The following is a 24,061-nucleotide window of genomic DNA, read 5'->3' on the forward strand; positions in this document are numbered from 1 at the left end:
TAGGCTAGGAACTGATTGCTGCCCTCACCTGTGACCGCCCAGCTCCAGACAACAGACTTGCCTCCAGCTACGTCCACCAAGGTAGCAGACCACTACCTGCTGTGTCCATCAAGCACTGTGCCGACAGGGTAATCTTGTGACTATTGTGGGAGGGACATTTCAATCACATGTGAAACACCCTGTTTGGGGGTATACAACCACTATGTGCACCCCACTTCTTCGGTGCCCTTTCTTCCTTTGGGAAGAAAGGCCCCGGGCCATGGTTCCTCATAAAGCTTTGTTTAATTTTCTCTTGCTATTCTGTCTCATGTGAATTTAATTTGTTTTCCGGCCAGATGAACCTCATTTGGGAAGAGAAAATGTCTTCCTACCCTACACATGAAAACTAAAAAGTAAACAATTCTGAGCTGTCTTTTACATGATTCTGTGGCTTGGCATGTTTATAAACATTTTTCATAATTTCTAGATGTATGTTACTTAATAATACAATTTTTAATAAAATATAAGACGTTAAATAATAGGCCCAAATATCTTTTAGGTTCTCTGTAATAAGAAGCCAAAATTAGGTAAACTTACATATGTTCAACAATAATGTTTCGATATTTTATCTTATTTGAAAATTACCCAGATAGTCAATGAGTTTGTCATTTAATTTCACCTATCAAAACTTCAAAGTTTCAAGTTACCAAAGGAATTTTGGAAGTTCACTTAAATACACATGCCATAACAGATAACTATTGTTAAAAAGTTCACACAACATTTTTATCTTTTTCACATCTATTTAGTTTACTCATTCCCAATAATTATTTTGAATGCCTACAAAACTTCATGAGACATTAGGCAAAATTAGCCATCATTTTAAGTTATTATTTTTACTAATCAGTTTTGTAATAGCAATAACATCAGCTTATTTGACCAATAAACAGAAAATAAAGACTGTGTCTCTCCATATTGTCTCATGCTGATAACTCTGGGGACGTGTCCATTTTAATCAAACCAACAGTCTTAAACAAGCTTGCCGTTACCAAAGTTAATTTTTATCATGTCAACTTGAAAGTCATTTGGGTTTGCTGCTATTACAATGGGAACTAATGTATATAAGCCACTTACTTTAAGCAATTGCATAGAGCTCTTTAGAAACTATAGCACCTGGAGGTAAGATGTCACACATACACATATAGACACACACAGAGACTCCACAGCTATTGCTTTAAAATTACTGCCATGAATCAGGTACAGGAATACAAGACTCGCTGGTTATGAACCCACATTTTGTTTTAAGCTTTTTACTGATATTTGTAAAGACACCCAAGATGCTAGATTTTTGCAAGGGTGCTCTTAAGGCAATTTTTCATCCCTTTTTTCATCAGCCTTAGGAACTGGTGATGGGCTAGATATATCTTGGAAAGTTTGCAAGGTCTTTGAGATAAGGGAGATGGGTGGACTCTTAACTGCCTCTAGAGCTCCATTTCTAGTCTTGCAAGAATTTTTTTAAGGACAGTTGCTCTTAATTCCTCAGAAATTGGGTTGTAACTTAAATGACATTAAGTTATATCACAAAGGCACAGAAAAACCATTCAAATTTTCTCCAAGATGGAGTTTCTGGGGCATATTTTGTTTACCTGTCTCCAATGTCCCGATATGTATGAGCATCTTGAGAGGAACAGGGGAGGCTTTGGGATTGGAGAAGGACAAGCAAATTTTGAACCACCTTCCAGAGCCACACCTCTGGCCCTGCAGGGATTTGCAAGACAAACATGGTTGTTTCCAGTTCCTGAAAGAATTGATTACAGTCTGAGTGATAAAAGAGGTTGGCCCACCCTTTCAGCTAAGTTTTTCCAGTTGCTGCTTTATATCAGGGAGATTTTTACCTTAAGAGGTGAGTCAAAAGATCATTATGTTCTGACATGGCACTGCTTGGCACACCATGCTGTGGTGCACGTGCCATGTATAAAATAGAGGAAGATGGGTACAGATGTTAGCTCAGGGCCAGCCTTCCTCAGCAAAAAGAGGAGGATTGGCAGCAGTTAGCTCAGGGCTGATCTTCCTCAAAAAAAAAAAAAAGATTATGTTCTAAAATTTCAGGACAATGTATCACACCTTTAAAAAGGCCGCACAAAATGTTTAATAAAGGGCATTTTTCCAAGTGCACAATTTAATTCTAGACCAATTCACCCTGGGGTGAGGGGAATGGAGCTTTCATTAGCATCTGGAAGAGCAGGAGAGGAAGCGGAGACACCAAATTTGATTAAGCTCACAAAATTAGTCATTATGAGAGCTCTCTAAAAAGTTTTTCCAATTTACAAGTTTTTCCAATTTAAAGATCCATCCTGTGACCAATGACAAGTAGGATCTTAATAGCGACTCAAACCAATAAGCATTTATGTCTTAACTATGGACACAAGAAGTGTCCTCAAAAGCAAGTGCAAAAGAAGCAGCCCTCGCGAGATCCAGAAAGTTTACTTCCCAGAAAGTCCAAGAAAGCAAAGGCTTCCACTGTAGAGGTGGTAGTGCACTAACAAGTAATGAAGTTTGAGATGACAAAGGCCCCTGAGGGACTGGAAACCCTCAGGAAAAACCCCCCTGAGGGTTGATACAGCAGAACAAAGAGAGTGCATATTGGAATCCCAGTGTATTCGACTGGCCCCCAAGATGCACACCAAAACCTGCATCCTCCAGATAGCATAGACCAAAGAGGTCACAAAGCCAAGCTCTCAAGACCTAGAACAAGACAAACAACAAAACCTTCCTCGCATATGCACATTAACAGCGTTAGCTCAGCCTTAGGTCTCTTGGAGACAAACGAATGCCTTGGGGTGGGGGACTGTGTGCTGTTTTATAGAGTACCTCATTGCACAGAAATTGTGTTGAGGTTGGCAGGGGCCCTGGCATCATCTACCCTGTTCTGTGACCAATTTATCCTATCATGGGAGTCTTCTTGAGGTGGCAAGCACCCTATGGCCCTAATTGCTTGACTCATGCCTACCAATTTTGTGGCCCTTTTTGGCTTCCAAGAAGCCCCTTAGCAATAGCTTTCACCTTCTGTGCATACTTAACCTACAGCAAAGTTTACTGACGGCCTGCCCAGACAACAGGCTTGTGCAGATGCCTCTAGCAGGCCCTACAGTTTTTTCCTTTTTATGACTAATGACACCAAAGACAGAGACAGGAAAAAATAGCGACCATCTCTGGGAGGAGAAGGATGAATAAATCAATGAGTACTCAAACCAAATTTCTCAGAGTTGCTGAATGAGCCATCATCTGACCATTTTCTCCAGATTTTAAAGAACACAATAGCCAGGCTGTGTTATAAAGGAATATCATTTTTCGTGTTTCATGGGCTCACAGCTAAAAGTTGCCCATTTTGGGAGAATGCAGCCTAAAGGGCTAGAGGTGGGGATCAAATCAGCATTTCCCATTTTTTCAGAATTTAGACACAGCTGGTCAAAAGCATATTTAAGCTACAGCGAGAACTAGATCATAAAAATGTTGGGTGTCCCTGAAACCAAGGCCCTCACAATGATGTCAAACCCAGGCTTCCTTCCAATGGCCAATGTAATTCCCTGAGGCTGATGGCAGTTTGGTAGGACCCCTAGCCACAAATGAGAGTGCAAGGGGATTTTGCCCAACTGGATTTTGGGACCTCCACCCTGATGATGATTAAGACAAGCCCTCAGTACACTGAACAAGCTGGGTCAGATTCTACAGCTCTTTGTAACCCTTTACAGCTTCTGGAAACTTTAGGTGCCAGAAGGTGGTGAGTTTGACTCTTTAAAGAAATTTCTCTATTACCTGGCTCTTAAAAAGAAGCCCCAAAGTGGCCACTGCAATTTTAAATCATCCTGGTTATCTGGAATGTAGTTCAGACAAACATTAGCACACAATACCATTCTTCGTATAAGACAGACCAGAACACTAGCAAGTTTTCCAGGAACATCTCAGAACCAGTGCCAGGAGCTACTCAAAACCAGATTTCCAGGGGCAGCTCACAACCAGCACCAGGTGTCACCCAGATCCAGAAGCAACTTAAGAGAGAACCTCTTACCCTACCTCCAGTTACCTTAGGTGGTTCAGGCTCAAGTTTCGGGTCTCAGCCCACTAGGATTCCCCAGAATGAAAGCCAAACTTCTATTTCCAGGAAATCAAACCAGAGAGACAAGGTAAGGGACAGTCGCTCTCTTAAAGTTACTCACCAAGAGCCCAGAGATGTCTTGATCCAGAAGCTGTTTCTTCTCTCAAAGAGGGAAAAAAAACCACCTTGGTACTGAGAGCACCAAAGCAGGAAACAGGAATTCAATCAGTTGAGTCTTTAGACAAAATTGTCTAGGCGGCTGCTTAGGGTCGAAGAAAAGATCACACACCCTGCTGGGGGTTCCAAAGTCTCAGGCGGGTGGTAACAGGACCTTGTCCCTTCATGGTTACAAACTGTTACTGCAGAAAATTGGGGTTCTCTTGCCTGATGAGTTTAATGAGACATATAATTATGGCATCAGACGTCGGAGGAGAAATCAGCTTTATTCTGAGAGATGGATCTGCAGGGAGGCAGGGGGCATGTGCCCTCATACTTGTCTCCTTGATTCAGGACTTGGGGTGAAATTTAAGAGGTTAGGGAGGACAGGGTGGCACCCGGAAGAACTGGGGGCACAGGTTTTGATTGGTAGGCTTCAAGCATTTATGGTATGGCTTTAAACATTTATGACAAGTTTCTATACTTTTATGATAGGGCTCTAAACATTTATGATGAGATGGCGAAGGAATTCTAACACTGGATCTTCCTGAATGAGGGACCCCTCACTTCTGCGAAGAGTCCAACTTTCAAGGTCCAGTTGTGTCCTAGGTCTTTGGGTTCCACGGGAGACTCTTTGGGTCCGAGGTCATTTCAGGTCAAGATTTCTTCTTCTGCACTCGCTCTGGTGACATGACTTTGCACACTTTCTGAAAGGCAATCATTAGTCACTCAGTTGATAAGAGATGGGGTCAGGTGAACTGGTCCTGGAGGGCCCACTGTTACATAAGTTACAATAAATCTATGTACACAGAGAGAAAGAAGCAATTACAGATAATGTACAAAGTTACAACCCAACTTATGAGGCACTGAGAGCAACTGTCCTCATCTCACAAATCTCTGCAAAACTGAAAATGCAGCTCCACAGGCAGCTCAGGTTCCACCATCCCCATCACCGATCCTGACACCTCCCCATCTGACTCAAAGCCTGGACCCTCGCCAGGAGCATCCTTATTAGACCGTCCCAATTCCTGAGACTGAGGGAAAAGTTTAAACCCCAATTACCCTGAAAGCCCTAGGGACCAACTTGAATTTTTCTCTCTGTCCTTTGAAGTTGTAAATGTTTCCCTGTCTTTAGCATATAAACAGCCCAGGAGAGAACAGCCCACAGTCACCTGAGACTCAACCTGGCTCCTCAATCAGTAAAGCCTGACGTTAGAGGGAAAAAAAGGGAAAAAGTTTCCTTTTAAGTGCAGGCTGCTAGAGAGGCTCTCTACCCAAATCTAATTCATCCCCTCCTTATCTATAGCAAAGATAAATCTTAAAAGGCTCCTCCACAAATATTATCAACAACAAACTTTTAAGCAGGTAACTTTAACTTGTTACAACTGCTTGAGACACAATTATTTGTAAACTACTGAGTTTTGTATTCTACCTGTTTTATGGCTAAAACTTTTTAAATAAAAGCTAGAAGATCTCTGTCTGTCGGTCTGCATATATGTATGTACATTATATATAAGCGATGTTTTTCTACCTCTAAATGGTATTAAAAAAATTGATTTCTAAACAGAGTTCTATTTAATAAACTTAAATTAGGAGCTCACATAAATTATTTCTAAATATAATAGAAACTACTCTAAATGTTTTTCAAGTTAACATGCTGTAAAATAATCTTTGGTCAATAAGTGTTTAAGTTTAAGTGCTTAAGTTTGTTGGTCTAATTAAAATAGGCACGTCTTCAGAGTTATCGGCACTGGATACAATGGAAAAATACAACTTTTATTCTACCTGGGGTATTAATCAGATCAGCTCATGTTTATGACAAGCAGGTGATAAACTCATGAAAGAGTAAAGAACAAATTGTGGATGTAAAAAAGAATGTTTGTGGAAGAGCAACCCTGAGAAAAAAGTCTCATGCGTGGTAGAGCTGGCTAGGATTGGAATGAATTTAATTAAGCAATTGAGTTTAGTATCAAAAATAAGCTGGTGCAAAATTAGAACTTGCTTCTCTTTCTGTGTTTGTTATAAGGACAAGGTTTCTTGGGCTTTTAATCTCCTGATAAAACAATTATGAAAAGTTTTTCTTTACATTTGATTAATCTGAGAAAAGACAGGGATGTTATGTTTTATCAAAATTATTTCCTGTGCTTTATGTTAAGAGCTGAGTCTTTTTTATTACAGAGAGCTAAGTGTTTGCAGCTATGTAACCTCTGTATTTGTCTTTGAAATCTTTTTGTCACCTTGGTTAAAAATTAAATATGATGTTTCGTAATCATGTGTCATCCTATTTAGGCAAGTATTTTAAGACCTTTGATATTTTTGACAAACTGAGCAAAATCAGATTCTAAATCAAGTCTTCTTTGGACTTTTAGGTAACATTGGGAGTTTTCAGAGGATCCCTGAAAAATCTCAAAAGATTCATTTTCTCTCCTTATAAAAAGAGAGATATTAAACTAATTAGGCTCATTTGAAATGTTAAATTACACAGGAAGCATTGTCAAATAAGAAATAACATTAAGCCTTCTTGATGTTATATCTTTCAAGTATAGGTTATAAGAGGTCCAGAAATTATATGAAATTCCTGGGAGTCTAACATGTCCTGTAATAAAATGCTGCTGTCATCAAAATTGAGGGTTGTGTTAATATCAGGAAAGCTCTTTAGCTGATTTTCACACAAAGGCAGCAACCACAGAATTTGTAAAGGTGGCATGTGTGGATGAAGTCCATTCTGCTTCTGCAAAGAACAGTCCCTCATTGCCAGACTTTTGCCATCCTGAGGTCTTTATAACAGGGCAACAGTCTGCTCCTGAAGCAGAGAAATTAAGGTGGGTGAACAATGGCTGTAAATTCAACAAACAGTCAGGACTATGGAAAATCCACGACGGCCGCTGGGCTCTTCCCAGCTCCCTGGCAAATCCCATTTTTCAGTTTTTACATTTCTTCAATCACATTAAGGAAAACCTATTTCTTCCCCAGAACTCTTCCCTCAGGGTCCTTTGAGCACCTGCAGCTGGACTTCACTCAGCTGCCACTTCCTATGGCTCATCAATATGTTCTTTAGTTATTGTCTGTGTTTCCTGGATGGGTTAAAGCCCTTCCCTTGCCACAAAGCTGATGCCCTCACAATGGCAGAGAAACTGCTAGAACACGTGCTTCCCACTTGGGATGTACCTTCCACAATCTCCAGTGATCGAGGCACCCACTTCACTGGGCAAATCACATGAACTTTAATGAAAACCTTTCAAACTTCTTGGAATTATCACTGTTCCGATCATCCTAAATCATCGAGCAAAGTCGAGAAAAATACTGGAAGAACTGGATTCAAGCAGAAGAAATGTTAAATTACATGAGACTATATGAGCTGAGAAAGGTGGTCTAATGTTTTGCTTTTCCAGATTTAAAGAAATCTTTTCTCTTAAGCCATCGACAGTTTGGTAGGACACACCTTTGTGAACAAAAATGAAACATTTATCTTTTCTCTCTACCTGATCCCTCCAGAATTCAGAAACACTCAGTGAGTATTCTTATTTTCACTTGTATAAATAATCAGGCCAAGTTTTAATATAAACAAATTAATTTTACTGTGATTATCTTTGACCCAAAAAAATTGAAGGTAATTGTAGAGAGGAAAATTCTGTTTGCATCCTTGTAGACATTAGATTCTGGTCCTGTTAATTATCTTCAGGTTTGTTACATATGGTGGACTGGACTCCCCTAACCTAAGGTATTGCCTTCTGCCTTGCTGACTGTTGGCAGTCCCCTCTTTGGAAAACAATGAATTAACTCCACCTGGGACAGTCACCAGCAGATCAGTGTCTGTTGGTCCACAACCTTCTGCTGCTCCCCTGTTGTCTTATGTGAGTGTGACCAGCTGCTGTGAGTCTCTACTGTCTTATCCTCAGCCCATCACCAACAGGTTAATGGATTAAAGACGCTTTCCTGGATTCTAATTTAAAAGATCCTATTGGTCACAGTCTAGAGCCTGGTGACTGGGTATTCTGGAAGCATCATCAGAGGACAGCCCTCAGCCCCATTGGAAAGGACCTTATCAAGTGCCCCTGACCACTGACACTGCTACAGAACTAGAAAACATTGCATTCTAAGTGTCCCCTTTTGGGTACACCTTCCACCCACGGAGAACCATGGGCTTTTGAATGTCTAGACAGCTGGCATACGGCAGGATAATTCCTTTAGGATATTATAATATTCCCTTTCAAGTTCTTGTTAAAGGAGAAACCCAAACACAATCTTGTAGGTCTAGGTGAGACTTAGAGACCTTGTTTTACACCCCACTACTCTCCATTGATTCCCATTGCCAAAGGCTTTGTCCCATGGGTTGATGTTGCCATGATGACCAATTGATAAAAAGTTTAGCTACAATGGCAAATTCTGTCACTTGAGCCTTAGCTCAACAACAATGGTTCCTAATCCCCCAGTCAGGGTCATATTAGATAATTAAATGGCACTTCATTATGTCCTTGCAGGACAGGGTGGCATCTGTGTCATAGCCAACACCCTCTGCTGTACCTGCATCAACTCTTCTGGTGACATTGAGTTAGAACTTGGAAAAATCATAATAGTGTCACAGGATGTCTCCAGTCCAATGTCTTTCAGTGACACCCTCTGGTTCACTATCGATGTTTTCAGCTGGCTTTCTTCAGGACTAGGTGTTTGGATGAGACCAGGACTTCCAATAATGTTTATGATTATTAGAAATGTGCTATATGTAACTGTATTTAAACTTCTTATGTTACTACTCACTCAGATCTGCTCCAAGTTATACTAATGATTATTGTCCTGATTTGCATGATCTTTGTCACCTTCATGCTACGAATGACTTGCATTTCTCAATGCTGTGTGTCTGTCTCTACCTCCAGAATAATGATTGCACAGCAACTTGAAATGATCAACCAGTCTTCAAATTCCGAAGGACTTGATACTTTTCCACACAGAGACTGTGCCTACGACTCATTTCCTGACCACCTCCTTATTGCTCAGATGCCGCCAGAGCCTCTGACTGCATTTCTCCTACAGAAGATTGAGCACATGGCTTCCCCCAGACAAGGGACGTGACTTTCCAGAAAAGAACATTTCTAGTAATGAGGGATATATCAATATATCAAACAGTTGATCCAAGATGCTTTCTGCTGAAAGATCTTGATCAGAAGGGGAAATGTGGACAGTGAGAACAAAATAGAGTAACATCTGTCAAGGCTACTAAAATGGAGCTGGGAGGCCATTAAGGAAATGGGGCTCAGGCAGGCACACCACATCTCTACCAGGCGGAATGTAACTTTTGAGCTGTGCTTCTCTGTTGTCACCTTGACCTTCTTTCAAGAGATACACTTACTCTCAAAGATAAGAACTTCCTGCCTTAGAGACGGCCTTAGCAACTGATCACATACAGCCAAGAAGTAACAGTTTTTGCCAGTGCCAACCACAAATTTTGCAAAGCGACCTGTGGGACTTTTCTCTTTTTGCCTGTCTATACCCTTACCTCCTTGTTTTCCTCAGAACACATTTTGGGTTTCTGCCTGAATCTGGGTCTCCTGAGTTGCAATTCTAATTGCCCAAATAAGTATCTGCTATTTGAAGTGTAGTGGATTTTTCCTGAGTCGACATCTCATACTTCTGGAGGCCAGGAGTCCCAGATCCAGGTCCAGGAGGGTTGATTTCTGGTGAGGCCTCTCCTCCTGGCCCAGAGAGGGCTGCCTTCTTGCTGTGCTCACATGGGGGAGGGGGAGAGAGCAAGTTTTCTGGTGCTTCTTCTGATAAGGATACTCATCCTCTCGGGTCAGGGACCGCCCTTATGACCTCATTTAACCTTAACTACTTCCTGTCTCCAAATAGAGTCGCACTGGGGTTAGGGCTTCAAGATATGAATGTTCTGGGGATAAAATTCAGTACATAGCACCCTCCTTCCTCAGGGCTCCAACCATGCCATGCACGTGACTTGTAGCCTGTATCACATTGTATTGTTAAGTACTATTCATTTTTCTGATTCTAAAATAACACATACTTAGTGTAGAAAGTGTGGAAAATGCAGAAAAATATGAAGAAAACAAAATGCATAAACACACCCTAGAGATAAATATTATTAATATGCCAGGGGATTTTTGGTCTTTTTTCTGTGTATACACATTCAGATACTTTTTTGACTCAATTTGGATCAAAAAATATGGGGGTTTTTGGTAACAGCTTTAGATATGATTCACATACCATACAATTCACCCATGAGTGAATTCACCAAATGAGAGAGAGCAGAGGATGGCCCAGGTTAGTGCAGGGACCATGGGGGCTGAGGAGGGTACAGGTGTCTGTGTCATCATGAAGGCCAGCTCCCTAGGACTACACCCCAGTTGACATGGGGACTCAGTGCACACTCAGGTGGTAACAAGGCACAGTGAGGTCCAGAACCTTCCATGTGGAAGTTGAAGTGGCCGATGGAAGATGAGGAAGCCACACTCCACAGTCATTTAGGGGCAGACGTTGGTGGGGATGGGCTGAAGGCTGGCAGCAACTCTGTTCTGTGCTCCGCTCTGCAGGCAGCAGTCTTTATGCAAAGCCCTGGAAGAGTGACCTTCACTGACCTGGCGAGGTCATCAAACTCTCTGCTCACCTGGACATCTTGAGGAGAGACCCAGGACCAGGCAGAACATTGTCACTTTCTGAGAACTTGACTTTTTTTACTCACACACACAGGGTGTCAAAGAAGTTCCTTAGGACAGCTTCTCTCCTCTGGATGACAATGTCATTACTCCTCAAACTATTAAAAGAGAGAAGGGCAGGGGCTCAGGGGGCGTCTGGGGGCTGGTTACATAGGTCTGTGCTGTTTGTGAAAATTCACTAGGATCTGCCCTTAATCCATGTGCACTTTGCAGCATAAACTTTGTTCCTCAACAGGAAATGAAAACCAGAGAAGTTGGGGAAACAGAACCAGCACTGAGTCTGTCTCTGCACAGGCCCTTTCTGTAGGGTCTGTCATCACATCCCATCTCACAGTGACCCTGGCTGGAAGGTACTAGCCCTGTTTCACATGGACACACGGCTGAGTCCTGGAGAGGGCTTTACATGAACTATAAGGATTCAGAAGGATTTCCCTTAAAGCTGAGGATACAATCTGGGCTAGGCAGATTAGACTAATGATAACAGTGAAGGAACAGGAAATAGAACATTGTATCCATGTAGCCAGCCCTGACACAGGAAGGGTTACTAATCACTGGAACAAGCTTGCCAACAAACTGTGACCCGGAGGTGAGAAGGCCGGTTAGCCAATGACGGGTAAGACCCCCGGGGGGGGTGCAACCTAAGACAGTCGGCGGCCGCCCAGGGGCACACATGGAGAAAGGATATCGATATCAGGAGCAGGAGGGACCGTTGCCTAAGAGACCTTGCCTGCTCCGAGATAAAAATATAGGAGCACAGCAATAACATGATACTATCAAAACAGATGCCGAGGGAGGGCTCCTTGAGAAAACACTAAGATTTCTTGGCATTCGCTAATTACTTCATCCAGAACACCTGTGTATGTTTAACAGCTGTAAGCTATGTGTATATTGAAACGCTGGTTATAATAAACTCAGAGTGGCCATCAGCCCTCTCCGCATCTATCCTGATGTGTACATTGGATTGCGACACCTACAATCCAGACTAGAGCTGATCTCTGATTCAGAATCTAAGATCCAATGTTGACGGATCAGGATTTGGTCCCAGGCCTGTGTGACTAAAACCCTATGGGATTTCCATTAAACTAACGCTTCTGACAATAACCGTACATCATATTGAACAAGCATGTGCTGTTGCAAGACAATTCCACGTATTCCGTTTGTTTTAGAATGATGGAATCCAGTGCTGAGCAGCCTTCTCGGAGCAGAGGGATGTGGTCAAGGCAAGCTCATCTCTGGCTGTGGAGCCGTAGAGACGAGGCAGGGAGAAGGGAGAAGGAAACAAGGACGATCGACACCAGGTGTCCCAAGCCTGAGGGTAGGAGCTGTGAAGACAGGTCTCTGGAGAGGCTTTGACTCAGGTCTGGACTGAAGTGAATCAGGGTTGGAATAAGCAGTGATTTGGGACTAGACTTTCTTTTAATAATTCGTATTTGGGGTTCTCTCCTCAGTGTTTAACTGCCTTGGAAAAGAATGATATTTTTTCTACATTAAAAAGGCAAAGTTCAGTGAAAGGAGTCCTGGTCTCCCTCACAGCCACAGAGTGACTCTTCCAGGACCACCATCCCCCTGCAGGTAGTGCGGGCGGGGGAGGGGCCGCCTTGCGAGTGCTGGACCTGCAAATCCAAACATCAGTGAACAGGGAGCATCGTGCCCCTGAGCCAGCTATTCTCTCTCAGCCTCCAACACGTTATTGATCTTAAGCGCCTCACTCACCACAAAGGCTCCAGAATCTCCAAGGCCATTGTATGAGATGTCCAGGACTCTCAGGAAGATGTTTTCCTGGAAAGCAAAAGGACGAAGCCATGGGACCTCATGTGATGGTGGAGAAAGTCAGGGGCCACAGCCTCAGAGCCCAGGAAGCCCGAGGTGCAAAGACTGTGGACCAAGTGTCGAAGGACAGAGTCCAGGTTAGCTTCTGTGGCTTGGATGGTGGTGACAGTAGAGCTGAACCCCTGGAAGCCCAGCAGACAGAGAGGCATAGATGTGAATGACCCTCAGGGCCTGGGGGCTGCCACGCAGCAGCAGGCCCCAGAGACACAGCGATCAGCCCCCATGCCCACTTGGGCGCCTCTCTAGGGCAGGGACCCTGAGGCACAGAGCAGCTCAGGGGCCCAGGGGGGGCTCCAGTGAAGGGCTGCTGGGGGCTGTGATGGGGAGAAGGGTGGAGTTCGTGGATGTGCTAGGAAGACAGAGCCTGACCTGCCACCTTGTGGGCAGGAGCCCAGGTCAGCTCCTGTCAGAGGGCAAGGCAGCAGCTGCCCTTCCTTGAGGAAGACCACACAAGGAGCCAGCACTAAGAGCACTGCAGGCATCTCGTGCCACCCTGGCAGGAGCTTGAGCCACCTGTTCCCAAGGGCTACAAGCCACAATATCAAAGAGAGTAGGTGGGCTGTTTGAGAGTGTGCTGGGACCCAAGGGTGCCAGGGTGTCATCTTGGGAAGCAACTGTGTATGTCCAACAGTGAGCATGTGTCACCAGACTGCACCATGTCCCTACCAGCCAAGTGTCTGTGATGTCTGGGGAAGGGTGTGACAGTCAGCTTCAGAACCCTCAGTGAGTGATGTGAGAGTGGGCACAGGGGGAGAGAACATTGTTGTCATTAAGTGGAGCTGTCACTAAGTGGAACTTAAGTCACTTAACGAAATATTCTTGAAGCTCTGCTTAAAAGATCCAAGGTTCATTTCTGAAGTGCTGCAAAACAGGGAGCTGGCCCCTGGGAGACCTGCCCCCAAAAGACAGGCCAGAGGGGCTGAGGGGTGGGGCCTCATACCTCCAGTCCCCTGGCAAAGGCCATGCCTCCTGGGCCTTGAAGGTGATTCCAGCTCATGTCAAGCTCAGTGAGTCCTGTGTTTTCTGCCAGGGCTGGTCCAAGTGTCCACCCTTCAGAAACACCAAGAGAGACTTTCTTATTCACTGTTTACTCCTTCAGAAAATGATGCTGATGCCCGCTGTGTGCCAGGGTCTCTGCTGGGCACGAGGGTCATGGAGCTGACCCCACCATGGGCCTGCTTGCCCTCAAGGGTTTCACATTTAATGGGGGAGACAATAATACAAATTAATGGGATGTGAGTTATTCTAGACTACAAACAGGGAGGCATGGGAACAAAGTGGATGCTAACCCTGCCGTGGGGGTCAGGAAAGTGAGGACTGAGGAGATAACCTTGAAGAGAGGGAGTCCTCATGCACTTGTGCACACATAGTGGAGAGCAGACTCAGGAAAGAACAAGTGTGTGGAGGCCAAGGGAGCACGGGGCACTTGTAGAAATGCACACAGGCCTGGCGCTGGTGGCAGGTGGGGGTAAGCCAGTAAAATGAGATAGGAGCGATGGGCACTCGAAAGATGCTGAGAGACTTCAATGATAGGACAAGGGAGTTTGCACTGCCCTATCAGTGGTGAGGAGGCAGGGAGGGCTTTAAGAAGTGACAAGGCTGGACTCCTTAGCAGTGGGTGTAGGGCATGGACTGGGGCCAGCAAATGCAGAGACAAGAGGCCAGGGGACTGTTGAGAGGCTTGTGCCATAGTTTATAGGCAAGAAGTGACAAGGCCAGCACAGCTGTGGTGGGAGGAGGCAGGGGTGGTAGAGAAAGGAAAGTGGGGGCCGTGTGGGGTTAAGAAACCCTGAGAGACATTCAGCATGTAAAATGGGCAGAAGCCCCACCCACGCTGCTCCCGGCTCTGTCAGCACCCAGCCAGTCTGACCTGCATCCAAATCTCAAACGTGCCAGGAGCAACATGCCTCCAGGCTGTCCCCCTGTGTGGAACTGTTGATGCCCTTCTTCACCTGGTGAACAGCTCCTCCTCCTTCTCACCTGGGGTCACTGTGTCAGGAAGCCTTGCCCACCTGGCTGGGCTGGGCAGTGTCAGGCCCCACGTCCACTGTGCTTCCCTCCTTCCGGGCTCTGGCCATCAGACCTCTCTCTGCTTGGCTAATCTCTCCCACCAGCCCAGGGGCCCTCAGCGACCTGAATTTGACCCCTCTCCATTCCATGGACCCAGCACCCAGCACAGGTCTGGGAAGGCTGGTCTGAAGAAACGCACAGAGGGAAACCGACGCACTGACTGGGCAGAGCGCTCAGCCAGCCCGCGGGGCCTGACGCGCCTGGGCGGGCACTTTCAGCACCGCGGAGAGCTCCCTGCAGGAGGGGCGGCCCCCGCGCGGCCTCCCTGAGAACAGCGCGCAGACTCCAGGCACACCGCCGGGTCTGAGCCCCAGGCTCCCAGATGCGGGGACTTCCCCTTCCTCAGACACTTCCAGGCTGGGAGGAGAGCAGGGAAGCCTACTTCCCCACTGTGTAGAAGTCAGAGATGACAGGGTGACTGTGACACACGAAGTGTGAGATGACAGGGGGAGTGTTACACGTGAGGTCAGACATGCCAGGAGGTGGGTTGCACATGAAGTCTGAGACGATGGGTGAAGCATGAAACACGAAGACATGACACAATGGGGAGTGTCACACTAGAATTCAGAAATGAAAAGTGGAGCATGACAGAAGATGTCAGAGATGCCACAAGGAGAGTTACACATGAAGTCACAATAGCCACGGGGACAGTGACACAAAAGTCAGAGACGACAGGTGGAGTGTTACACACAACATCACAGACAACTGGGGAGTGTTACACATGAATTCACAGACACCAAATGCAATGTTACTCATGAATTCAGTGACGCCATGGGGGTGTGTTACACACGACGTCAGAGACATCACATGCAGTGTTACCCACAAAGTCATAGCTGACAGGGCGTGTTACACATGAAGTCAAAGACACCAGGAGGAGTGTTACACACAGCATCAGAGATGACAAGGGGACTTTTACACAGAAAGTCAGAAACACCAGAGGGAGAGTTACACATGAAATTGGAAATGAAATCGGGAGTGTTACATACAACTTCAAAGAAGTCACCGAGAGTGTGACACATGAGGTCAGAGATGCCATGTTGAAGTTTTACACACAAACTCAGAGATGACAGGAGGAGTGTTATGCGTGAAGACAGAGACACCTGGTTTGGTGTTCTAAAAGAAGTCAGAGACCCCAGGGGGAGTGTTAGACACAAAGTCAGCAATGCAAGTGGAAGTGTGACACATGAAGTCAGAGATGCCAAATGGAGTGTTATACAAGAAGCTAGAGACACCAAGCGGAGTGTTACAATGAAGTCAGAGATGCCAGGGGGAGTCTCACACACGAAGTCAGAGATGCCACGGGGAGTGTTACACACAAATTCAGAGATGCCACAGGGGAGTGTTACGCAGGAAGTCAAAGACAATAGTCGGAGTGTTACATGCGAAGTCAGACACAAGTGTGAGTGTTACACATGAACTCAGAGACTCCACAGAGAGTGTTATACACAAAGTCAGAGTCACCAGTAGGAGTGTGACACAGAAAGTCACAAACGCCACAGATGCATGTGGGCATGAATTCACAGACACCACGGGGAGTGTTAGGCACAATGTCCGAGATGTCAGGTGGTGTGTTATACACGAAAGTTAAGACAGCAGGGGCTGTGTGATGCATGAACTCAGAGACACAAGGGTGAGTGTCATACCCAAAGTCAAAGACACCACTGAGTGTCTTACACACGATGTCAGAAACGTCAGGGTGAGTGTTATCCCTGATGTCAGGGACACCAGGTGGAGGGTGACACTCGAAGTCTGAGATGGCACAGGGATTGTTATACACGAAGACATGATGCCAGGTGGAGTGTGACACAGGAAGTCACAGATGCCAGGGTGAGTGTGACACAAGAAGTCAGGGACGGAACAGGGATTGGACAGACAAAGTCAGAGATGCCAGGGGGAGTGTTATGCACAAAGTCAGAGATGCCACCGGGGTATGTTACACATGAAGACAGAGGCAGCAGGGAGAGGGTTACACATGAAGTCAGAGACACCAGTGGCACTGTGACACACAAAATCAGATAAACACGAAGTCTGTGATGCCTGGGGGAGTCATGTGCCCAGAGTCAGAGACACCATGGGGGATTGTTACACACGAAGTCAGAGACGCTTAGGAGAGTGTGACACACGAAGACAGAGGCAACAGGTCGAGTATGACCCTCAAAGTCAGATATGCCAGAGGGATTGTTACGCACAAAGTCAGAGATGAAAGGGGGAAATTACACACAAAATCAGAGATGGCAGGGGGAGTGTTACACACGATGTCCGAGAGGCCAGGGGGAGAGTTACACATGAATTCAGATACAAGAGGGGCACTGTTACACACAACATCAGATACGCCACAGGGATTGTGACAAAGTCATAAATGCCACGGGGGTGAGTTACACACGAGTTCACAGACACTAAGTTGATTGTTACATATTAAGTCAGATATGGCAGGGATAGTGTTACACAGGAAGTCCAAGATGCTATGTGGAATGTTAAACACGACGGATATGCCAGAAGTACTGTGACACACAGATTCAGAGACCCTATGGGGAGTGTTACACAAGCAGTTAGAGATATCAAGATTTTGTCAGAGACCCAAGGTGTTGTGTGCCACATGAAGTCAAAGACAACAGGTGGAATGTGATGCATGATCTCAGAGTCATAATAGGCAATGTGACACATGAAGTCAGAGATGCCATATGGAGTCTTACACATGAAATCTGAGACACCACAGGTGAGTGTTACACATGAAGGAAGAAATACCACATGGGGTTTTACACATGGAGCCAGAGATGCCAGTAGGAGTGTTACACACGAAGTCACAGAGGGTACATGGAGTGTTACTCACAACATCAGAGACACCAGGGTGAGTGTTACACACCAAGTCAGAGACACCACAGGGAGTGTTACACACAAAGTCAGAGATGCGATGAAGAGTGTTACACACAAAATCGAAGACACCAGTGGCAGTATCACAGAAGAAGTCAGAGACAGCAGGGTATGTGTTACCCATGACGTCAGAGGTGGCACAGGGAGTGTCACACACGAACTCAGGGAAGCCTGGAGGAGTGTTACACATAATGCCAGAGAGGCCAGGGGGAATGTTACAAATAAGTCAAAATCACCAAGGGTAGGGTGACACTCAAAGTCAGACATGAGAGGGGGAGTGTGACACACAAGCTCAAAGACAACATGCATTGTGTGACACATGAAGTCAGACATGGCATGGGGAGTGTTACTCATCAAGTCAGAGACGCCGTGGGGAGTGTTACACAGAGATGACAAGGTGGAGTGTTCTGCAGGAAGTCAGAGACGATATGGATGGGGTTAAGCACAAAGTCAGAGACGCTTGGCATGTGTTAGCATGAAGCCAGAGATGACAGAGAGAGGGTGACACACAAACTCAAAGACGACATGTATTGTGTGACACATGAAGTCAGACACAGCATGGGGAGTCTTACTTATGAAGTCAGAGATGTGAGGGGTAATGTGAAACACGAATTGAGATGCCATGGGGAGCGTTAAACATGAAGTCAAAGACACCAGGGGTAGTATTACAAACGAAGTCAGAGACACTGGGGGGAGTGTGACACAAAATCCAAGATGCCACATGGGAGTGTTACCCAGGAAGTCCAAGACACCAGAGGGAGTGTTACACACGAAGTCAGTGACACCACATGGAGCGTTACACAAGAAGACAGAAGAAGTCAGCACCCAGCACAGGGAGCAGCGGGCACTGAGACATCCAGGGAATGCAGTAAGAGTTCTGTGTGGAAGGAGTGGGCAAGGGGCAGGCCTAGGTGGGACGTGGGGAGAGGGGCCAGAGCACGGATGCTCATAGTGGTCCTGCCAACCTCCACCCACCCCTGCCCCAGGAAAACGCGCCCCACCATGGCCCAGGCCAGATGGGACCTGCTTGGTCACTCGGCTGGCTATAGCTCAGGTCCAGGGATTTCAGGCCCGTGGGGGCCAGCAGGAGTTCAGCAAGGTACTGGGCCGTCTGCTCCTCCAGGCCGTTCCCTGCCAGCTGTACCCTCTGCACCGCTGGGGTCACTGACAGGGCGGCACACACAGCCTGGGCGCCCACCGCTCCTGGCTGGTTCTCCTACAGGTCCACTTCTGGGGGCCGGCACCCCTCCTCAGTCAGTGGGATCCAAGTCAGGCACTGCCCTCCTCCACCTTCCTCCATCCCCCAAACTCCAGGCCTGAGGCCATGGGAGGGGCTTTGCAGGTGGACTGTCCTGGGGTCGCATGGTGACTCTGTGACCCATCGGCTGGATACCCCACCCCACTCCATGTGTCCACGAGCTCCTTTGTCAAGGGGTTAAGACCACCTCCTTTGTGGTGCCGTGGAGGATGCTGGGATGGAGCCGCACCCACCTCATTGATGGCTCGTGCCTGGCAGCAATATAACCCTGCCAGAGCCTCCACTGCACATATCTGGGGACTGACAATGACAGCCCAAGGGGCCATGCATGGAGCATGTAAACGGGCAGACACTCTGCTGAGCATTTAATGCTCATCACAACCCCGAGGGCTGAGTGGCATTGTTGGGTCCATTTCACAGATTGGAGACTGAGGCTCGGCAAGGTTGAGCTGCTTGCCCAGGGTCACCCTGATCTTCTGTGGCAGAGATGGCATTTGCATCCAGCCCCACCAACTCCCACCCAGCCCTCCCTCCTTTCGCACTGCCAGCCCCATCTCTCTGTGTGGAAGGACCCTCCCACCCTGCATTCGGGCATTGGGAGGCCACCACATGCAGGGGGCGCTGGCCAGCAGAGGAGGGGCGTGGAGGGGTGGGGTGGGTCACCAAGGGAGTGGCATCTAGCATTGGGTGCACCACAGAGGGTCTAACTCCACCCCACCCACCCCACCCTGTGCTGAGGCCCCTCCCCCAGCAACACCAGCAGGTCCAGGGGGAAAAGACCTGGCTGTGGGGGGCCCATACCCCTCAGGAAAGGGAGGACTCAAGTCAGCCCACCTGTCCCAGGCTGGGCACCTCCCACAGATGCTGCTGCTTCTGCTCAGGGCACCTGCCAGGGCCTCTGCACTAGCCCCACACAGCCCAATGTCCCCAAGGTCCAGCCGCTTGACACAGAGATTGGAGGTCAGCGTGGAAGCCAGAGCCTGGGTCCCCTGGGACAGAGGGGGGCCTGAGGGCCTGGTCCTCCCCAGGGCTGAAGGCCTCACACATAGCTGCTCACTACCCTGGCTCCTGTTTCCAGGGCTCCACCCACTTGATGCCCTCCACCTGGAAGGCCCTCCCCTTCCCACAGGCCCAGGGGATGCCTGCTTCTCTGTCTAGGCTCCACCTTACCTCCTGGAGCCTTCCCTGACCCTCTAGTGCATTAGGGGGGCTCCCCAGCCCCTATAGTGATCTCCGTCACAGCCTGGATCCCATCTGCCACCCAGATGTGGGGGTTGGGACATACCTGGCACAGATCAAGGCTGGGGAATGTGTGGGATGGGCTCAGGGAGGGCCACTCCCATGGCTGCTGCCTCCCAGGTCCTCTTCTCCAAGCCTGGCCCAGGGTCCCTCCATGGGTGGCTGGGGCCCCAGGCCATGGTGCCACAGGTTCAGCTCCGGGGCGCTTCCCTGGCACAGAAAGCAGGAGGCAGGCACGACGCTGTGGGCCCGGGGAGACCTCAGGGAGAGGGTGTCCTTGACCAGCTCTCCAAGCCCACGGGTGCCTGATGGGGGACAGGGGCTAAGTGTGGCTGCCTCCCCAGGCACCGCCGCCTGCCTCCTCCCCTGCCTTCTGTCACTCCCCAGCCTGTTTCCCCTCTAAAGGCATTTCTTCCTGTGCCAGTAGCCACTCCTGACCCATATACAGATGGGGACACCGAGGCTCAGAGAAAGCAAGTCCTTTCCTCAAAGTCACACAGCTAGAAGTAGCTGATCCCGGCAGAGCCAGGCTTAGGACCCGCCTGTCTGACAGCAAAGTGCACACTATGTCTTTTCTATTGCATCACAGACGACGTATGTTTCATGAACATTTTATAGGGCACAACACTGAAATAATTCCAAGTTCTATATATCCATTAGCTTAGTTTTCCTGTGGGTTCTGAAAACCCAGCCCTGATTCCATTTCAGGAGGGGGTGGGACACACCTCCTTAGACTCTTTGGCTGAGTTTTTGCACTTTAACATCATTCTGGAAGCGTGCTCTCATGGGAATAACTGCTGCTGCCAAGAGCGTTTCCTGGAGCGCACCAGGCTGGAGGGGCTGCCAGGGGCCCTGCAGGTGTCCCACGGAGGGACGTGCTCTCTGCTGGACCCGGCTGCCCTGTCCCCTTGGCCCCAGCCTGCCCCGTACACCCTCGCCTAGAAGCCCTCAACATGAGGAGACAGACCTGAACCCCCCGCCCCGCACCTGCTGTCCACAGGTCAGAGTCCAAACCCGCCTGCGAAGGCCCCTGGCCCCCGGGACCCCTGCAGGACGCCCAGCAGCCTCTGCCTCCTCCACTGGCTCTTCCCTCTCCCCAGACCTCTCGCAGGGACCCTCATGGTTCCGCCCATTTAGCCATGCTGACACTGAGGCTGGGACTGAGTCAGGGGGCACCTAGAGCATGGCCCAGGATGTGGGCGGACCCGCTGGACACATGGACCTATTGTATGCGGCGGGCAGCGGACAGGCTCCCCCCTCAGCCAGTAGAGACATGCTCCTCTGTTGCCTGGGTGACCCTGTGTTATTGATCACTGCAGAAACCGCCCATGGCCTCTGCTGACCTTGAGCCCACTCCTGGCCACGGCGCAGAAGGGGCCAGTGAGTCCCGCATCACCCCACTTCAGCAGACTGAGGAATGGGCCTGACTCCAGAGCTGTTCTCAGTTCCTGCGCTTGCTTGCCGGGTGGAGCAGCTCTACAGGAGCATAGCACAGGAGGGCTTGGGGGACCTTGCAGAGCCAGCCACCCTCCTCTCTGGAGCCACAGTCACGCTCTCTCTCTGTGGGTCCCAGTTCTCTCTCCTGCTCTAGCGTCGCATGTGCAGCTTCCTCCACCAGGAACATCCCTCCCCAGCTTCGCTTGTTGAACTTCAGAATCTGCAGTGTCAGCTCAGAGGGCCCTTCTTCCTGAAGCTTTCCTTGGCCCCTCTTCTGGGCTCCTGCAGACCCCATGCCACCCTCTCAAAGTACCTATAACACCTGTCACCAACTCAGCACACAAGGAAGTGAGGTCAAAGGGCAGGGGAAAGCAGCTGCTCCTGTCTGTGCCCCAGGGCCCAGCAGAGGGAGTGTGGGGAGGAAGGGAGGCCCAGGGCAGCTGGGGGTTGGGGCTGAGCCCAGGGCTGGGGTGGGGCTGGACCCTGCCCCCAGTGGAAGTGTCCCTTTAACGCTGCTGGCCTGGACTGGCCTGGCCTGGGCCCCTGCTTTGCCTCCTGTTCAGCTGGGGCTGCAGCTGCTGTGCTGACTCCTGCTCCCAGCAGCCAGCAGGAGCTGAGAGCAGGGGCTCCCCAGGGGCCGGGACAGGCTGGGGGCTTCTGGATTACAAAACTGAGAAGTAGGTGATGACCAGGAAGTGGCGGGTGGGCGCCCTGCAGAGGCTGCTGCAGCTCGGGGTCCTGGTCTGCGTGGTGGGTGAGAGAATGGCTCCTGGGCAGGTTGGCTGGAGGGACCCTGACTGGTCCTGCTGTGCTGAGGGTTGGGGGTCTGACTCTCCAGGGGCTGGGCTGGCAGTGGTGGAGGGGGCATGTTGGAACAGGGGAGGGGCAGAAGGAAGGATCTCTATCTGTCTAGAGGCAAGTAGGGACAAGAGTGAGCCGTGTGCTTGTGTCCTCCTGTGTGCCCACCTGCCTCCTTTCCTGGGCCTTGTCCCCAGTCCCGTGCTGGGCTCTGGGCACAGAGCAGGATGGTCTCGCCCTGCCCAGGAGGCCCCGGGAGGGCAGGAGGTAGTCCCTGACCCCTGTGAGAGCTGCAGCCCTGAGGCCCCTGAGAAAGGCCACCAGCTGTGCTGGGTCAGGGGAGCCTTTGAGGAGGAGCTGGGTGTGGCCGGGGCAGGGGAGGGTGAGGGCTGGTGAGGGAGGAGGTGGGCAGCTCAGTCTGAGCGCATGGCTCTCTGATGGGTGGCCACGATGTCTGGCCTGTGTGGAGTGTTTGGGTGGAAATGAGGCTGGAGAAGAGGCGGGGCCTGAACGCTGTGCTGGGAGCCTATAGGGTGTGTACGGGCTGAGTGGGCAGGGCCAGCTCTGCGGCTGCTCACCATGTGTGGGGGACAGGCCATACTGCCCATCACCTCCCTCCCAGGTGAGCCCTCCTGGCCAAAAAAGGCTACCAGGAGCAGGACCTGGACCCTCAGATTTCCATCGTCACCAAACTCAAGGGAGTTTCTATGACACAGATCAAGGAACTGGGGACCCAGAGGTGGGACATGGTGAATTCGTGAAGCCACCACAGGTGGGTGTCTGGGTGCTGCTGCCAGGCGCTGACAGTTGTGACCCCACCCCTGCAGCGAGTGTGTGCAAGAGGGTATGTGATGCCAGAGGGGGTGCTGGCGCTGTCACAGGGCCAGGCTCAGGATTGGCCTGACAGAGGAGTGGCCCTGGACAGGCTCTCAGGGATGTGTAAAAGGTTCCCAGGTGGACAAGGGGATGGCCAGGAAGCCGGGCCAGAGGGACTGCATTTACAAAGGGGCGTCCAGAAGAGTGCAGGGTCTGGGGACTCAAGGCTTGAGCTTGAGGGAGGGGTGGGGGCAGGGGGACAGGGCCTGGAGCTCCTGAATGCTCCCTCCCTGCCCTGGGCCCTGTGAGCTGGTGCCTCCTCTGCTGCCCCATGATGCCTTCCATCTCCTCCTCCCTCCACCCAGATCCTCCACAGCCCCCGTTTTCTCTGTTATGCTGATGCCCACACTGTACCCCAGGGACACCTGCCCCAGTATAGCCGCCTCCTGGTGGACACCCACCTCATCCAAGGGAACCCTCACCCTCTTCCAGGGGGGCCTCTTTTCATCCAATGATGCCATGACGTCCCCAGTGCCAACGCTGGACCCAGCTTGACACCTCCCTGCCCCTCCCTCCTGTCCATTCCGTCTGTGATGGTTTCCCTGCTGCCCCCACTGTCCCTGTGGTCTTCCTGTGGCCCCCAGGTGCGCTCCACACAGCAGCCAGCCTGAGCTTCCAGAGGTGACTCCATCAGAGCCTGCCAGCCCTTGCTTGCCACCTTGGAGGCTCCCTTTCCGTGATGGTGGCCACCAGGTCCCTGCAGATCCTGACCGCTGCCACCCCCACTGCCCTCTGCCCAGTCCTCCCCTCCCCTTCCTGGGTGTGCGTCTCCCCACACATGCAGAGCTG

The 24,061-nt window shown here is 49.3% G+C and overlaps 1 protein-coding gene and 1 pseudogene across 3 annotated transcripts in view; both read right to left on the reverse strand.

Annotated features, from left to right (window-relative positions):
• LOC103542948 (cationic amino acid transporter 4) overlaps positions 1-24,061 on the reverse strand; it is a 96,925-nt gene that overhangs the window by 33,636 nt on the left and 39,228 nt on the right. For 2 of the 3 annotated variants that reach the window (XM_070628332.1, XM_070628334.1), the window contains exon 1: positions 4,194-4,330. The exons of the other annotated variant lie outside the window; for it this stretch is intronic. The gene's annotated coding sequence lies outside the window, so the exon portion shown is untranslated. Of the gene's footprint in view, positions 1-4,193; positions 4,331-24,061 lie in introns of those variants that run through there. 3 annotated transcript variants of the gene reach the window in all.
• On the reverse strand, positions 4,780-21,893 carry LOC103544377 (leucine-rich repeat-containing protein 74B-like; annotated as a pseudogene).

Source organism: Equus przewalskii, chromosome 7 (genome assembly GCF_037783145.1).
Source record: "Equus przewalskii isolate Varuska chromosome 7, EquPr2, whole genome shotgun sequence".
Classification (NCBI taxonomy): Eukaryota; Metazoa; Chordata; class Mammalia; order Perissodactyla; family Equidae; genus Equus; species Equus przewalskii.